At 45.7% G+C, this 12,871-nt stretch overlaps 5 non-coding genes across 5 annotated transcripts; all 5 read left to right on the forward strand.

Moving 5' to 3' along the window:
* The first annotated feature begins 2,152 nt into the window (after nucleotides 1-2,152).
* LOC130307463 (U2 spliceosomal RNA) lies at nucleotides 2,153-2,343 on the forward strand. Its single transcript, XR_008856639.1, has one exon. It is a non-coding gene; the product is annotated as a U2 spliceosomal RNA (small nuclear RNA).
* A 2,075-nt stretch (nucleotides 2,344-4,418) lies between these two features.
* On the forward strand, nucleotides 4,419-4,609 carry LOC130307475 (U2 spliceosomal RNA). The gene has a single exon (XR_008856652.1). It is a non-coding gene; the product is annotated as a U2 spliceosomal RNA (small nuclear RNA).
* A 2,085-nt stretch (nucleotides 4,610-6,694) lies between these two features.
* Nucleotides 6,695-6,885, forward strand: LOC130307487 (U2 spliceosomal RNA). The gene has a single exon (XR_008856664.1). It is a non-coding gene; the product is annotated as a U2 spliceosomal RNA (small nuclear RNA).
* Nucleotides 6,886-8,966: 2,081 nt separating this feature from the next.
* Nucleotides 8,967-9,157, forward strand: LOC130307499 (U2 spliceosomal RNA). The gene has a single exon (XR_008856675.1). It is a non-coding gene; the product is annotated as a U2 spliceosomal RNA (small nuclear RNA).
* A 2,077-nt stretch (nucleotides 9,158-11,234) lies between these two features.
* On the forward strand, nucleotides 11,235-11,425 carry LOC130307501 (U2 spliceosomal RNA). Its single transcript, XR_008856676.1, has one exon. It is a non-coding gene; the product is annotated as a U2 spliceosomal RNA (small nuclear RNA).
* Nucleotides 11,426-12,871: the final 1,446 nt, after the last annotated feature.

Raw genomic sequence — 12,871 nt, forward strand, 5'->3', positions numbered from 1 at the left:
AAGCTTGCTTCCGTCGCCCTATGCATTGACCCGATATGGCAGTATCTTCGGGTACAGTGCACCACCCCCTTACAGGGTTAAAAAGAAAGATTCCTACTTTCATTGCTACCTGCTTGCTGGCTAGCCAGCTAGCCAGCCCTGTGGGCCTTGCTGCTGCAGCCAAAAAACAAAAGGTGGTGCTGCTGCTGCTGCTTCTGCTGCTTCTGCTTGTGTCTGGCCGCTGTTGGAGCGTCCAGGCACAGGACTTCTGCTGCTGCTGACTAAATGGCCTCCTTAATTGGATCATTTGAGTAGCCAGCACACCTGTGCAGGTAGGGCATGACATGATAGGCAGCTGCCTTGATAGCGGGTGGGTGCTGAATGTTCCTAATTGACAAAATAAGATTAATGCTTATGAAGAAATATAAAATCTCATCCCTTCCCCAATATCGCGCCACACCCCTACCCCTTAATTCCCTGGTTGAACTTGATGGACATATGTCTTTTTTCGACCGTACTAACTATGTAACTATGTAACATAACATGGGGGGGGGGGGTCTCCTGGCTGTTCACACAGGTGTGTCATTGCTGTACATTGACCATGCATTGCTTCTGTGGTATTGCAAAGGCAAAGACAAATGCTTCCAGCCATCCATTGCACTAATGGATTGGTCATCAGCTGGCTGTCTATGTCCCGCATCAATATAGACCAAAGTACAGAGGGTTAGGCTATGCTATTGTGCACCTACCTGATGCATCAGAAGGTGCGAGGCCCTTGCTAAATTCTGTGCACAGACTTTGAGATCTATACTTTAGACTGTATCTAAACCTGCTCCAACATGGACTGACATTCTGGCCTACTTTCAGCCGATGCGACTTGTCTGTCGCTGAACAGTCGCTTTTTATGTATTCAGCACCTATGTATAATGTTGTAAAAATGCTCTAGAAGCTAAAGTCGCAGAAATGTCACACATATTTGGCCTGCAACTTTCTGTGCGACAAATTCAGACAGGAAAAATCAGTATAAATCCTTAGAAAATTATCCCCCAGTGTCTCCATCTGCTGGCGGTATTGAATAAGCATTGCTGCACTGATGGGGTATGCATTAGACGAAAAAAAAGAAGAAAAAGAAGAATAATACGCCCAGAAAAGAGGCGAAAAGGAGAAAAACGTAAAAAAACGTGAAAAAAAAGTAAGAGGAAGAGAAGGGAAAAAAAGGTGGAAATGGGTTTAAAAGTGATTTCGGCGGAGAAATATATATATATATATATATATATATATATATATATATATATATATACGCGCACACACACACATATATATAAACGTATTCTCCGTTGAGATATTGCAGCCGCTGCTGTGTCCAGGCCCAGGAGCCTTAGCACTGTGCTGTGATGTCACTCAATACCACTGACATCACTAGGTGTAAACAACATCTCTCCTTTGCTGTGTATGTGACTATGGAGCTGTTTGGTGATGTCGTCTATTATGGCCTTCATAGAAGCAACAGGAGATTGTTGCATCCATCTAGAACCCTCAGAACTACAGTGCTATGATGTCACTGACTTCCACAGGCCTTGCAGAGTGTAAACAACAACAACCCAGCTTTGTTGTGTATGTAACCATAGGGATTTGTGATGTCACCTAGAACCTTCACAGCAGCGACAGCTTTATGAGGAGCATCAGCACTGCTCTGCCTGAGCAGAACCATCACCGCCATAGGTTGTCAAATAACCCGGATTTAACCCACACAGGTAAGTCCAATGGGGTGCAGGCATGTCCTCTATGCTTACAGCTTCCCGTGGGTGTTGGTTTGATACCGTTTGGGGACAGCCAAGGAGGCATCTGCAGGCAACAAAGGTAGGTGTGTGCTTGTGTGTGTGTTTCCTATGCAGATCCTAAGCCCAGTGTCACATGCAAGTAGGAGGAGTAAGAAGGGTTCCTGGCAAATCCGGGTTATGGATTGCATTTAAAAAGGCCCCGTGGGAGTGCAATGGGCCCCTGTCTTGCTGCTTAGCAATAATGGTATGGGTTTAGGTTCTGCTGTGTGTACTGGTGGTTGACTGCCCCCCAGCCCAGAGTGTGCATGGAAAATTGTCTGGCAGCCTCCCTGACAGCAAGCAGTGATAGTGCCCATGAAGGGGACCTTGTTGGGCCCGCCCCTTTCACGGTTATCGCTTCTCGGCCTTTTGGCTAAGATCAAGTGTAGTATCTGTTCTTATCAGTTTAATATCTGATACGTCCCCTATCTGGGGACCATATATTAAATGGATTTTTGAGAACGGGGGCCGATTTCGAAGCTTGCTTCCGTCGCCCTATGCATTGACCCGATATGGCAGTATCTTCGGGTACAGTGCACCACCCCCTTACAGGGTTAAAAAGAAAGATTCCTACTTTCATTGCTACCTGCTTGCTGGCTAGCCAGCTAGCCAGCCCTGTGGGCCTTGCTGCTGCAGCCAAAAAACAAAAGGTGGTGCTGCTGCTGCTGCTTCTGCTGCTTCTGCTTGTGTCTGGCCGCTGTTGGAGCGTCCAGGCACAGGACTTCTGCTGCTGCTGACTAAATGGCCTCCTTAATTGGATCATTTGAGTAGCCAGCACACCTGTGCAGGTAGGGCATGACATGATAGGCAGCTGCCTTGATAGCGGGTGGGTGCTGAATGTTCCTAATTGACAAAATAAGATTAATGCTTATGAAGAAATATAAAATCTCATCCCTTCCCCAATATCGCGCCACACCCCTACCCCTTAATTCCCTGGTTGAACTTGATGGACATATGTCTTTTTTCGACCGTACTAACTATGTAACTATGTAACATAACATGGGGGGGGGGGGTCTCCTGGCTGTTCACACAGGTGTGTCATTGCTGTACATTGACCATGCATTGCTTCTGTGGTATTGCAAAGGCAAAGACAAATGCTTCCAGCCATCCATTGCACTAATGGATTGGTCATCAGCTGGCTGTCTATGTCCCGCATCAATATAGACCAAAGTACAGAGGGTTAGGCTATGCTATTGTGCACCTACCTGATGCATCAGAAGGTGCGAGGCCCTTGCTAAATTCTGTGCACAGACTTTGAGATCTATACTTTAGACTGTATCTAAACCTGCTCCAACATGGACTGACATTCTGGCCTACTTTCAGCCGATGCGACTTGTCTGTCGCTGAACAGTCGCTTTTTATGTATTCAGCACCTATGTATAATGTTGTAAAAATGCTCTAGAAGCTAAAGTCGCAGAAATGTCACACATATTTGGCCTGCAACTTTCTGTGCGACAAATTCAGACAGGAAAAATCAGTATAAATCCTTAGAAAATTATCCCCCAGTGTCTCCATCTGCTGGCGGTATTGAATAAGCATTGCTGCACTGATGGGGTATGCATTAGACGAAAAAAAAGAAGAAAAAGAAGAATAATACGCCCAGAAAAGAGGCGAAAAGGAGAAAAACGTAAAAAAACGTGAAAAAAAAGTAAGAGGAAGAGAAGGGAAAAAAAGGTGGAAATGGGTTTAAAAGTGATTTCGGCGGAGAAATATATATATATATATATATATATATATATATATATACGCGCACACACACACATATATATAAACGTATTCTCCGTTGAGATATTGCAGCCGCTGCTGTGTCCAGGCCCAGGAGCCTTAGCACTGTGCTGTGATGTCACTCAATACCACTGACATCACTAGGTGTAAACAACATCTCTCCTTTGCTGTGTATGTGACTATGGAGCTGTTTGGTGATGTCGTCTATTATTGCCTTCATAGAAGCAACAGGAGATTGTTGCATCCATCTAGAACCCTCAGAACTACAGTGCTATGATGTCACTGACTTCCACAGGCCTTGCAGAGTGTAAACAACAACAACCCAGCTTTGTTGTGTATGTAACCATAGGGATTTGTGATGTCACCTAGAACCTTCACAGCAGCGACAGCTTTATGAGGAGCATCAGCACTGCTCTGCCTGAGCAGAACCATCACCGCCATAGGTTGTCAAATAACCCGGATTTAACCCACACAGGTAAGTCCAATGGGGTGCAGGCATGTCCTCTATGCTTACAGCTTCCCGTGGGTGTTGGTTTGATACCGTTTGGGGACAGCCAAGGAGGCATCTGCAGGCAACAAAGGTAGGTGTGTGCTTGTGTGTGTGTTTCCTATGCAGATCCTAAGCCCAGTGTCACATGCAAGTAGGAGGAGTAAGAAGGGTTCCTGGCAAATCCGGGTTATGGATTGCATTTAAAAAGGCCCCGTGGGAGTGCAATGGGCCCCTGTCTTGCTGCTTAGCAATAATGGTATGGGTTTAGGTTCTGCTGTGTGTACTGGTGGTTGACTGCCCCCCAGCCCAGAGTGTGCATGGAAAATTGTCTGGCAGCCTCCCTGACAGCAAGCAGTGATAGTGCCCATGAAGGGGACCTTGTTGGGCCCGCCCCTTTCACGGTTATCGCTTCTCGGCCTTTTGGCTAAGATCAAGTGTAGTATCTGTTCTTATCAGTTTAATATCTGATACGTCCCCTATCTGGGGACCATATATTAAATGGATTTTTGAGAACGGGGGCCGATTTCGAAGCTTGCTTCCGTCGCCCTATGCATTGACCCGATATGGCAGTATCTTCGGGTACAGTGCACCACCCCCTTACAGGGTTAAAAAGAAAGATTCCTACTTTCATTGCTACCTGCTTGCTGGCTAGCCAGCTAGCCAGCCCTGTGGGCCTTGCTGCTGCAGCCAAAAAACAAAAGGTGGTGCTGCTGCTGCTGCTCTCTGCTGCTTCTGCTTGTGTCTGGCCGCTGTTGGAGCGTCCAGGCACAGGACTTCTGCTGCTGCTGACTAAATGGCCTCCTTAATTGGATCATTTGAGTAGCCAGCACACCTGTGCAGGTAGGGCATGACATGATAGGCAGCTGCCTTGATAGCGGGTGGGTGCTGAATGTTCCTAATTGACAAAATAAGATTAATGCTTATGAAGAAATATAAAATCTCATCCCTTCCCCAATATCGCGCCACACCCCTACCCCTTAATTCCCTGGTTGAACTTGATGGACATATGTCTTTTTTCGACCGTACTAACTATGTAACTATGTAACATAACATGGGGGGGGGGGTCTCCTGGCTGTTCACACAGGTGTGTCATTGCTGTACATTGACCATGCATTGCTTCTGTGGTATTGCAAAGGCAAAGACAAATGCTTCCAGCCATCCATTGCACTAATGGATTGGTCATCAGCTGGCTGTCTATGTCCCGCATCAATATAGACCAAAGTACAGAGGGTTAGGCTATGCTATTGTGCACCTACCTGATGCATCAGAAGGTGCGAGGCCCTTGCTAAATTCTGTGCACAGACTTTGAGATCTATACTTTAGACTGTATCTAAACCTGCTCCAACATGGACTGACATTCTGGCCTACTTTCAGCCGATGCGACTTGTCTGTCGCTGAACAGTCGCTTTTTATGTATTCAGCACCTATGTATAATGTTGTAAAAATGCTCTAGAAGCTAAAGTCGCAGAAATGTCACACATATTTGGCCTGCAACTTTCTGTGCGACAAATTCAGACAGGAAAAATCAGTATAAATCCTTAGAAAATTATCCCCCAGTGTCTCCATCTGCTGGCGGTATTGAATAAGCATTGCTGCACTGATGGGGTATGCATTAGACGAAAAAAAAGAAGAAAAAGAAGAATAATACGCCCAGAAAAGAGGCGAAAAGGAGAAAAACGTAAAAAAACGTGAAAAAAAAGTAAGAGGAAGAGAAGGGAAAAAAAGGTGGAAATGGGTTTAAAAGTGATTTCGGCGGAGAAATATATATATATATATATATATATATATATATATATATATATATATACGCGCACACACACACATATATATAAACGTATTCTCCGTTGAGATATTGCAGCCGCTGCTGTGTCCAGGCCCAGGAGCCTTAGCACTGTGCTGTGATGTCACTCAATACCACTGACATCACTAGGTGTAAACAACATCTCTCCTTTGCTGTGTATGTGACTATGGAGCTGTTTGGTGATGTCGTCTATTATGGCCTTCATAGAAGCAACAGGAGATTGTTGCATCCATCTAGAACCCTCAGAACTACAGTGCTATGATGTCACTGACTTCCACAGGCCTTGCAGAGTGTAAACAACAACAACCCAGCTTTGTTGTGTATGTAACCATAGGGATTTGTGATGTCACCTAGAACCTTCACAGCAGCGACAGCTTTATGAGGAGCATCAGCACTGCTCTGCCTGAGCAGAACCATCACCGCCATAGGTTGTCAAATAACCCGGATTTAACCCACACAGGTAAGTCCAATGGGGTGCAGGCATGTCCTCTATGCTTACAGCTTCCCGTGGGTGTTGGTTTGATACCGTTTGGGGACAGCCAAGGAGGCATCTGCAGGCAACAAAGGTAGGTGTGTGCTTGTGTGTGTGTTTCCTATGCAGATCCTAAGCCCAGTGTCACATGCAAGTAGGAGGAGTAAGAAGGGTTCCTGGCAAATCCGGGTTATGGATTGCATTTAAAAAGGCCCCGTGGGAGTGCAATGGGCCCCTGTCTTGCTGCTTAGCAATAATGGTATGGGTTTAGGTTCTGCTGTGTGTACTGGTGGTTGACTGCCCCCCAGCCCAGAGTGTGCATGGAAAATTGTCTGGCAGCCTCCCTGACAGCAAGCAGTGATAGTGCCCATGAAGGGGACCTTGTTGGGCCCGCCCCTTTCACGGTTATCGCTTCTCGGCCTTTTGGCTAAGATCAAGTGTAGTATCTGTTCTTATCAGTTTAATATCTGATACGTCCCCTATCTGGGGACCATATATTAAATGGATTTTTGAGAACGGGGGCCGATTTCGAAGCTTGCTTCCGTCGCCCTATGCATTGACCCGATATGGCAGTATCTTCGGGTACAGTGCACCACCCCCTTACAGGGTTAAAAAGAAAGATTCCTACTTTCATTGCTACCTGCTTGCTGGCTAGCCAGCTAGCCAGCCCTGTGGGCCTTGCTGCTGCAGCCAAAAAAACAAAAGGTGGTGCTGCTGCTGCTGCTTCTGCTGCTTCTGCTTGTGTCTGGCCGCTGTTGGAGCGTCCAGGCACAGGACTTCTGCTGCTGCTGACTAAATGGCCTCCTTAATTGGATCATTTGAGTAGCCAGCACACCTGTGCAGGTAGGGCATGACATGATAGGCAGCTGCCTTGATAGCGGGTGGGTGCTGAATGTTCCTAATTGACAAAATAAGATTAATGCTTATGAAGAAATATAAAATCTCATCCCTTCCCCAATATCGCGCCACACCCCTACCCCTTAATTCCCTGGTTGAACTTGATGGACATATGTCTTTTTTCGACCGTACTAACTATGTAACTATGTAACATAACATGGGGGGGGGGGTCTCCTGGCTGTTCACACAGGTGTGTCATTGCTGTACATTGACCATGCATTGCTTCTGTGGTATTGCAAAGGCAAAGACAAATGCTTCCAGCCATCCATTGCACTAATGGATTGGTCATCAGCTGGCTGTCTATGTCCCGCATCAATATAGACCAAAGTACAGAGGGTTAGGCTATGCTATTGTGCACCTACCTGATGCATCAGAAGGTGCGAGGCCCTTGCTAAATTCTGTGCACAGACTTTGAGATCTATACTTTAGACTGTATCTAAACCTGCTCCAACATGGACTGACATTCTGGCCTACTTTCAGCCGATGCGACTTGTCTGTCGCTGAACAGTCGCTTTTTATGTATTCAGCACCTATGTATAATGTTGTAAAAATGCTCTAGAAGCTAAAGTCGCAGAAATGTCACACATATTTGGCCTGCAACTTTCTGTGCGACAAATTCAGACAGGAAAAATCAGTATAAATCCTTAGAAAATTATCCCCCAGTGTCTCCATCTGCTGGCGGTATTGAATAAGCATTGCTGCACTGATGGGGTATGCATTAGACGAAAAAAAAGAAGAAAAAGAAGAATAATACGCCCAGAAAAGAGGCGAAAAGGAGAAAAACGTAAAAAAACGTGAAAAAAAAGTAAGAGGAAGAGAAGGGAAAAAAAGGTGGAAATGGGTTTAAAAGTGATTTCGGCGGAGAAATATATATATATATATATATATATATATATATATATATATATACGCGCACACACACACATATATATAAACGTATTCTCCGTTGAGATATTGCAGCCGCTGCTGTGTCCAGGCCCAGGAGCCTTAGCACTGTGCTGTGATGTCACTCAATACCACTGACATCACTAGGTGTAAACAACATCTCTCCTTTGCTGTGTATGTGACTATGGAGCTGTTTGGTGATGTCGTCTATTATGGCCTTCATAGAAGCAACAGGAGATTGTTGCATCCATCTAGAACCCTCAGAACTACAGTGCTATGATGTCACTGACTTCCACAGGCCTTGCAGAGTGTAAACAACAACAACCCAGCTTTGTTGTGTATGTAACCATAGGGATTTGTGATGTCACCTAGAACCTTCACAGCAGCGACAGCTTTATGAGGAGCATCAGCACTGCTCTGCCTGAGCAGAACCATCACCGCCATAGGTTGTCAAATAACCCGGATTTAACCCACACAGGTAAGTCCAATGGGGTGCAGGCATGTCCTCTATGCTTACAGCTTCCCGTGGGTGTTGGTTTGATACCGTTTGGGGACAGCCAAGGAGGCATCTGCAGGCAACAAAGGTAGGTGTGTGCTTGTGTGTGTGTTTCCTATGCAGATCCTAAGCCCAGTGTCACATGCAAGTAGGAGGAGTAAGAAGGGTTCCTGGCAAATCCGGGTTATGGATTGCATTTAAAAAGGCCCCGTGGGAGTGCAATGGGCCCCTGTCTTGCTGCTTAGCAATAATGGTATGGGTTTAGGTTCTGCTGTGTGTACTGGTGGTTGACTGCCCCCCAGCCCAGAGTGTGCATGGAAAATTGTCTGGCAGCCTCCCTGACAGCAAGCAGTGATAGTGCCCATGAAGGGGACCTTGTTGGGCCCGCCCCTTTCACGGTTATCGCTTCTCGGCCTTTTGGCTAAGATCAAGTGTAGTATCTGTTCTTATCAGTTTAATATCTGATACGTCCCCTATCTGGGGACCATATATTAAATGGATTTTTGAGAACGGGGGCCGATTTCGAAGCTTGCTTCCGTCGCCCTATGCATTGACCCGATATGGCAGTATCTTCGGGTACAGTGCACCACCCCCTTACAGGGTTAAAAAGAAAGATTCCTACTTTCATTGCTACCTGCTTGCTGGCTAGCCAGCTAGCCAGCCCTGTGGGCCTTGCTGCTGCAGCCAAAAAACAAAAGGTGGTGCTGCTGCTGCTGCTTCTGCTGCTTCTGCTTGTGTCTGGCCGCTGTTGGAGCGTCCAGGCACAGGACTTCTGCTGCTGCTGACTAAATGGCCTCCTTAATTGGATCATTTGAGTAGCCAGCACACCTGTGCAGGTAGGGCATGACATGATAGGCAGCTGCCTTGATAGCGGGTGGGTGCTGAATGTTCCTAATTGACAAAATAAGATTAATGCTTATGAAGAAATATAAAATCTCATCCCTTCCCCAATATCGCGCCACACCCCTACCCCTTAATTCCCTGGTTGAACTTGATGGACATATGTCTTTTTTCGACCGTACTAACTATTTAACTATGTAACATAACATGGGGGGGGGGGTCTCCTGGCTGTTCACACAGGTGTGTCATTGCTGTACATTGACCATGCATTGCTTCTGTGGTATTGCAAAGGCAAAGACAAATGCTTCCAGCCATCCATTGCACTAATGGATTGGTCATCAGCTGGCTGTCTATGTCCCGCATCAATATAGACCAAAGTACAGAGGGTTAGGCTATGCTATTGTGCACCTACCTGATGCATCAGAAGGTGCGAGGCCCTTGCTAAATTCTGTGCACAGACTTTGAGATCTATACTTTAGACTGTATCTAAACCTGCTCCAACATGGACTGACATTCTGGCCTACTTTCAGCCGATGCGACTTGTCTGTCGCTGAACAGTCGCTTTTTATGTATTCAGCACCTATGTATAATGTTGTAAAAATGCTCTAGAAGCTAAAGTCGCAGAAATGTCACACATATTTGGCCTGCAACTTTCTGTGCGACAAATTCAGACAGGAAAAATCAGTATAAATCCTTAGAAAATTATCCCCCAGTGTCTCCATCTGCTGGCGGTATTGAATAAGCATTGCTGCACTGATGGGGTATGCATTAGACGAAAAAAAAGAGAAAAAGAAGAATAATACGCCCAGAAAAGAGGCGAAAAGGAGAAAAACGTAAAAAAACGTGAAAAAAAAGTAAGAGGAAGAGAAGGGAAAAAAAGGTGGAAATGGGTTTAAAAGTGATTTCGGCGGAGAAATATATATATATATATATATATATATATATATATATATATACGCGCACACACACACATATATATAAACGTATTCTCCGTTGAGATATTGCAGCCGCTGCTGTGTCCAGGCCCAGGAGCCTTAGCACTGTGCTGTGATGTCACTCAATACCACTGACATCACTAGGTGTAAACAACATCTCTCCTTTGCTGTGTATGTGACTATGGAGCTGTTTGGTGATGTCGTCTATTATGGCCTTCATAGAAGCAACAGGAGATTGTTGCATCCATCTAGAACCCTCAGAACTACAGTGCTATGATGTCACTGACTTCCACAGGCCTTGCAGAGTGTAAACAACAACAACCCAGCTTTGTTGTGTATGTAACCATAGGGATTTGTGATGTCACCTAGAACCTTCACAGCAGCGACAGCTTTATGAGGAGCATCAGCACTGCTCTGCCTGAGCAGAACCATCACCGCCATAGGTTGTCAAATAACCCGGATTTAACCCACACAGGTAAGTCCAATGGGGTGCAGGCATGTCCTCTATGCTTACAGCTTCCCGTGGGTGTTGGTTTGATACCGTTTGGGGACAGCCAAGGAGGCATCTGCAGGCAACAAAGGTAGGTGTGTGCTTGTGTGTGTGTTTCCTATGCAGATCCTAAGCCCAGTGTCACATGCAAGTAGGAGGAGTAAGAAGGGTTCCTGGCAAATCCGGGTTATGGATTGCATTTAAAAAGGCCCCGTGGGAGTGCAATGGGCCCCTGTCTTGCTGCTTAGCAATAATGGTATGGGTTTAGGTTCTGCTGTGTGTACTGGTGGTTGACTGCCCCCCAGCCCAGAGTGTGCATGGAAAATTGTCTGGCAGCCTCCCTGACAGCAAGCAGTGATAGTGCCCATGAAGGGGACCTTGTTGGGCCCGCCCCTTTCACGGTTATCGCTTCTCGGCCTTTTGGCTAAGATCAAGTGTAGTATCTGTTCTTATCAGTTTAATATCTGATACGTCCCCTATCTGGGGACCATATATTAAATGGATTTTTGAGAACGGGGGCCGATTTCGAAGCTTGCTTCCGTCGCCCTATGCATTGACCCGATATGGCAGTATCTTCGGGTACAGTGCACCACCCCCTTACAGGGTTAAAAAGAAAGATTCCTACTTTCATTGCTACCTGCTTGCTGGCTAGCCAGCTAGCCAGCCCTGTGGGCCTTGCTGCTGCAGCCAAAAAACAAAAGGTGGTGCTGCTGCTGCTGCTTCTGCTGCTTCTGCTTGTGTCTGGCCGCTGTTGGAGCGTCCAGGCACAGGACTTCTGCTGCTGCTGACTAAATGGCCTCCTTAATTGGATCATTTGAGTAGCCAGCACACCTGTGCAGGTAGGGCATGACATGATAGGCAGCTGCCTTGATAGCGGGTGGGTGCTGAATGTTCCTAATTGACAAAATAAGATTAATGCTTATGAAGAAATATAAAATCTCATCCCTTCCCCAATATCGCGCCACACCCCTACCCCTTAATTCCCTGGTTGAACTTGATGGACATATGTCTTTTTTCGACCGTACTAACTATGTAACTATGTAACATAACATGGGGGGGGGGGGGGGGGTCTCCTGGCTGTTCACACAGGTGTGTCATTGCTGTACATTGACCATGCATTGCTTCTGTGGTATTGCAAAGGCAAAGACAAATGCTTCCAGCCATCCATTGCACTAATGGATTGGTCATCAGCTGGCTGTCTATGTCCCGCATCAATATAGACCAAAGTACAGAGGGTTAGGCTATGCTATTGTGCACCTACCTGATGCATCAGAAGGTGCGAGGCCCTTGCTAAATTCTGTGCACAGACTTTGAGATCTATACTTTAGACTGTATCTAAACCTGCTCCAACATGGACTGACATTCTGGCCTACTTTCAGCCGATGCGACTTGTCTGTCGCTGAACAGTCGCTTTTTATGTATTCAGCACCTATGTATAATGTTGTAAAAATGCTCTAGAAGCTAAAGTCGCAGAAATGTCACACATATTTGGCCTGCAACTTTCTGTGCGACAAATTCAGACAGGAAAAATCAGTATAAATCCTTAGAAAATTATCCCCCAGTGTCTCCATCTGCTGGCGGTATTGAATAAGCATTGCTGCACTGATGGGGTATGCATTAGACGAAAAAAAAGAAGAAAAAGAAGAATAATACGCCCAGAAAAGAGGCGAAAAGGAGAAAAACGTAAAAAAACGTGAAAAAAAAGTAAGAGGAAGAGAAGGGAAAAAAAGGTGGAAATGGGTTTAAAAGTGATTTCGGCGGAGAAATATATATATATATATATATATATATATATATATATATATATATATATACGCGCACACACACACATATATATAAACGTATTCTCCGTTGAGATATTGCAGCCGCTGCTGTGTCCAGGCCCAGGAGCCTTAGCACTGTGCTGTGATGTCACTCAATACCACTGACATCACTAGGTGTAAACAACATCTCTCCTTTGCTGTGTATGTGACTATGGAGCTGTTTGGTGATGTCGTCTATTATGGCCTTCATAGAAGCAACAGGAGATTGTTGCATCCAT

The sequence above is a fragment of the Hyla sarda genome, unplaced genomic scaffold (assembly GCF_029499605.1).
Source record: "Hyla sarda isolate aHylSar1 unplaced genomic scaffold, aHylSar1.hap1 scaffold_1426, whole genome shotgun sequence".
Lineage (NCBI taxonomy): Eukaryota > Metazoa > Chordata > Amphibia > Anura > Hylidae > Hyla > Hyla sarda.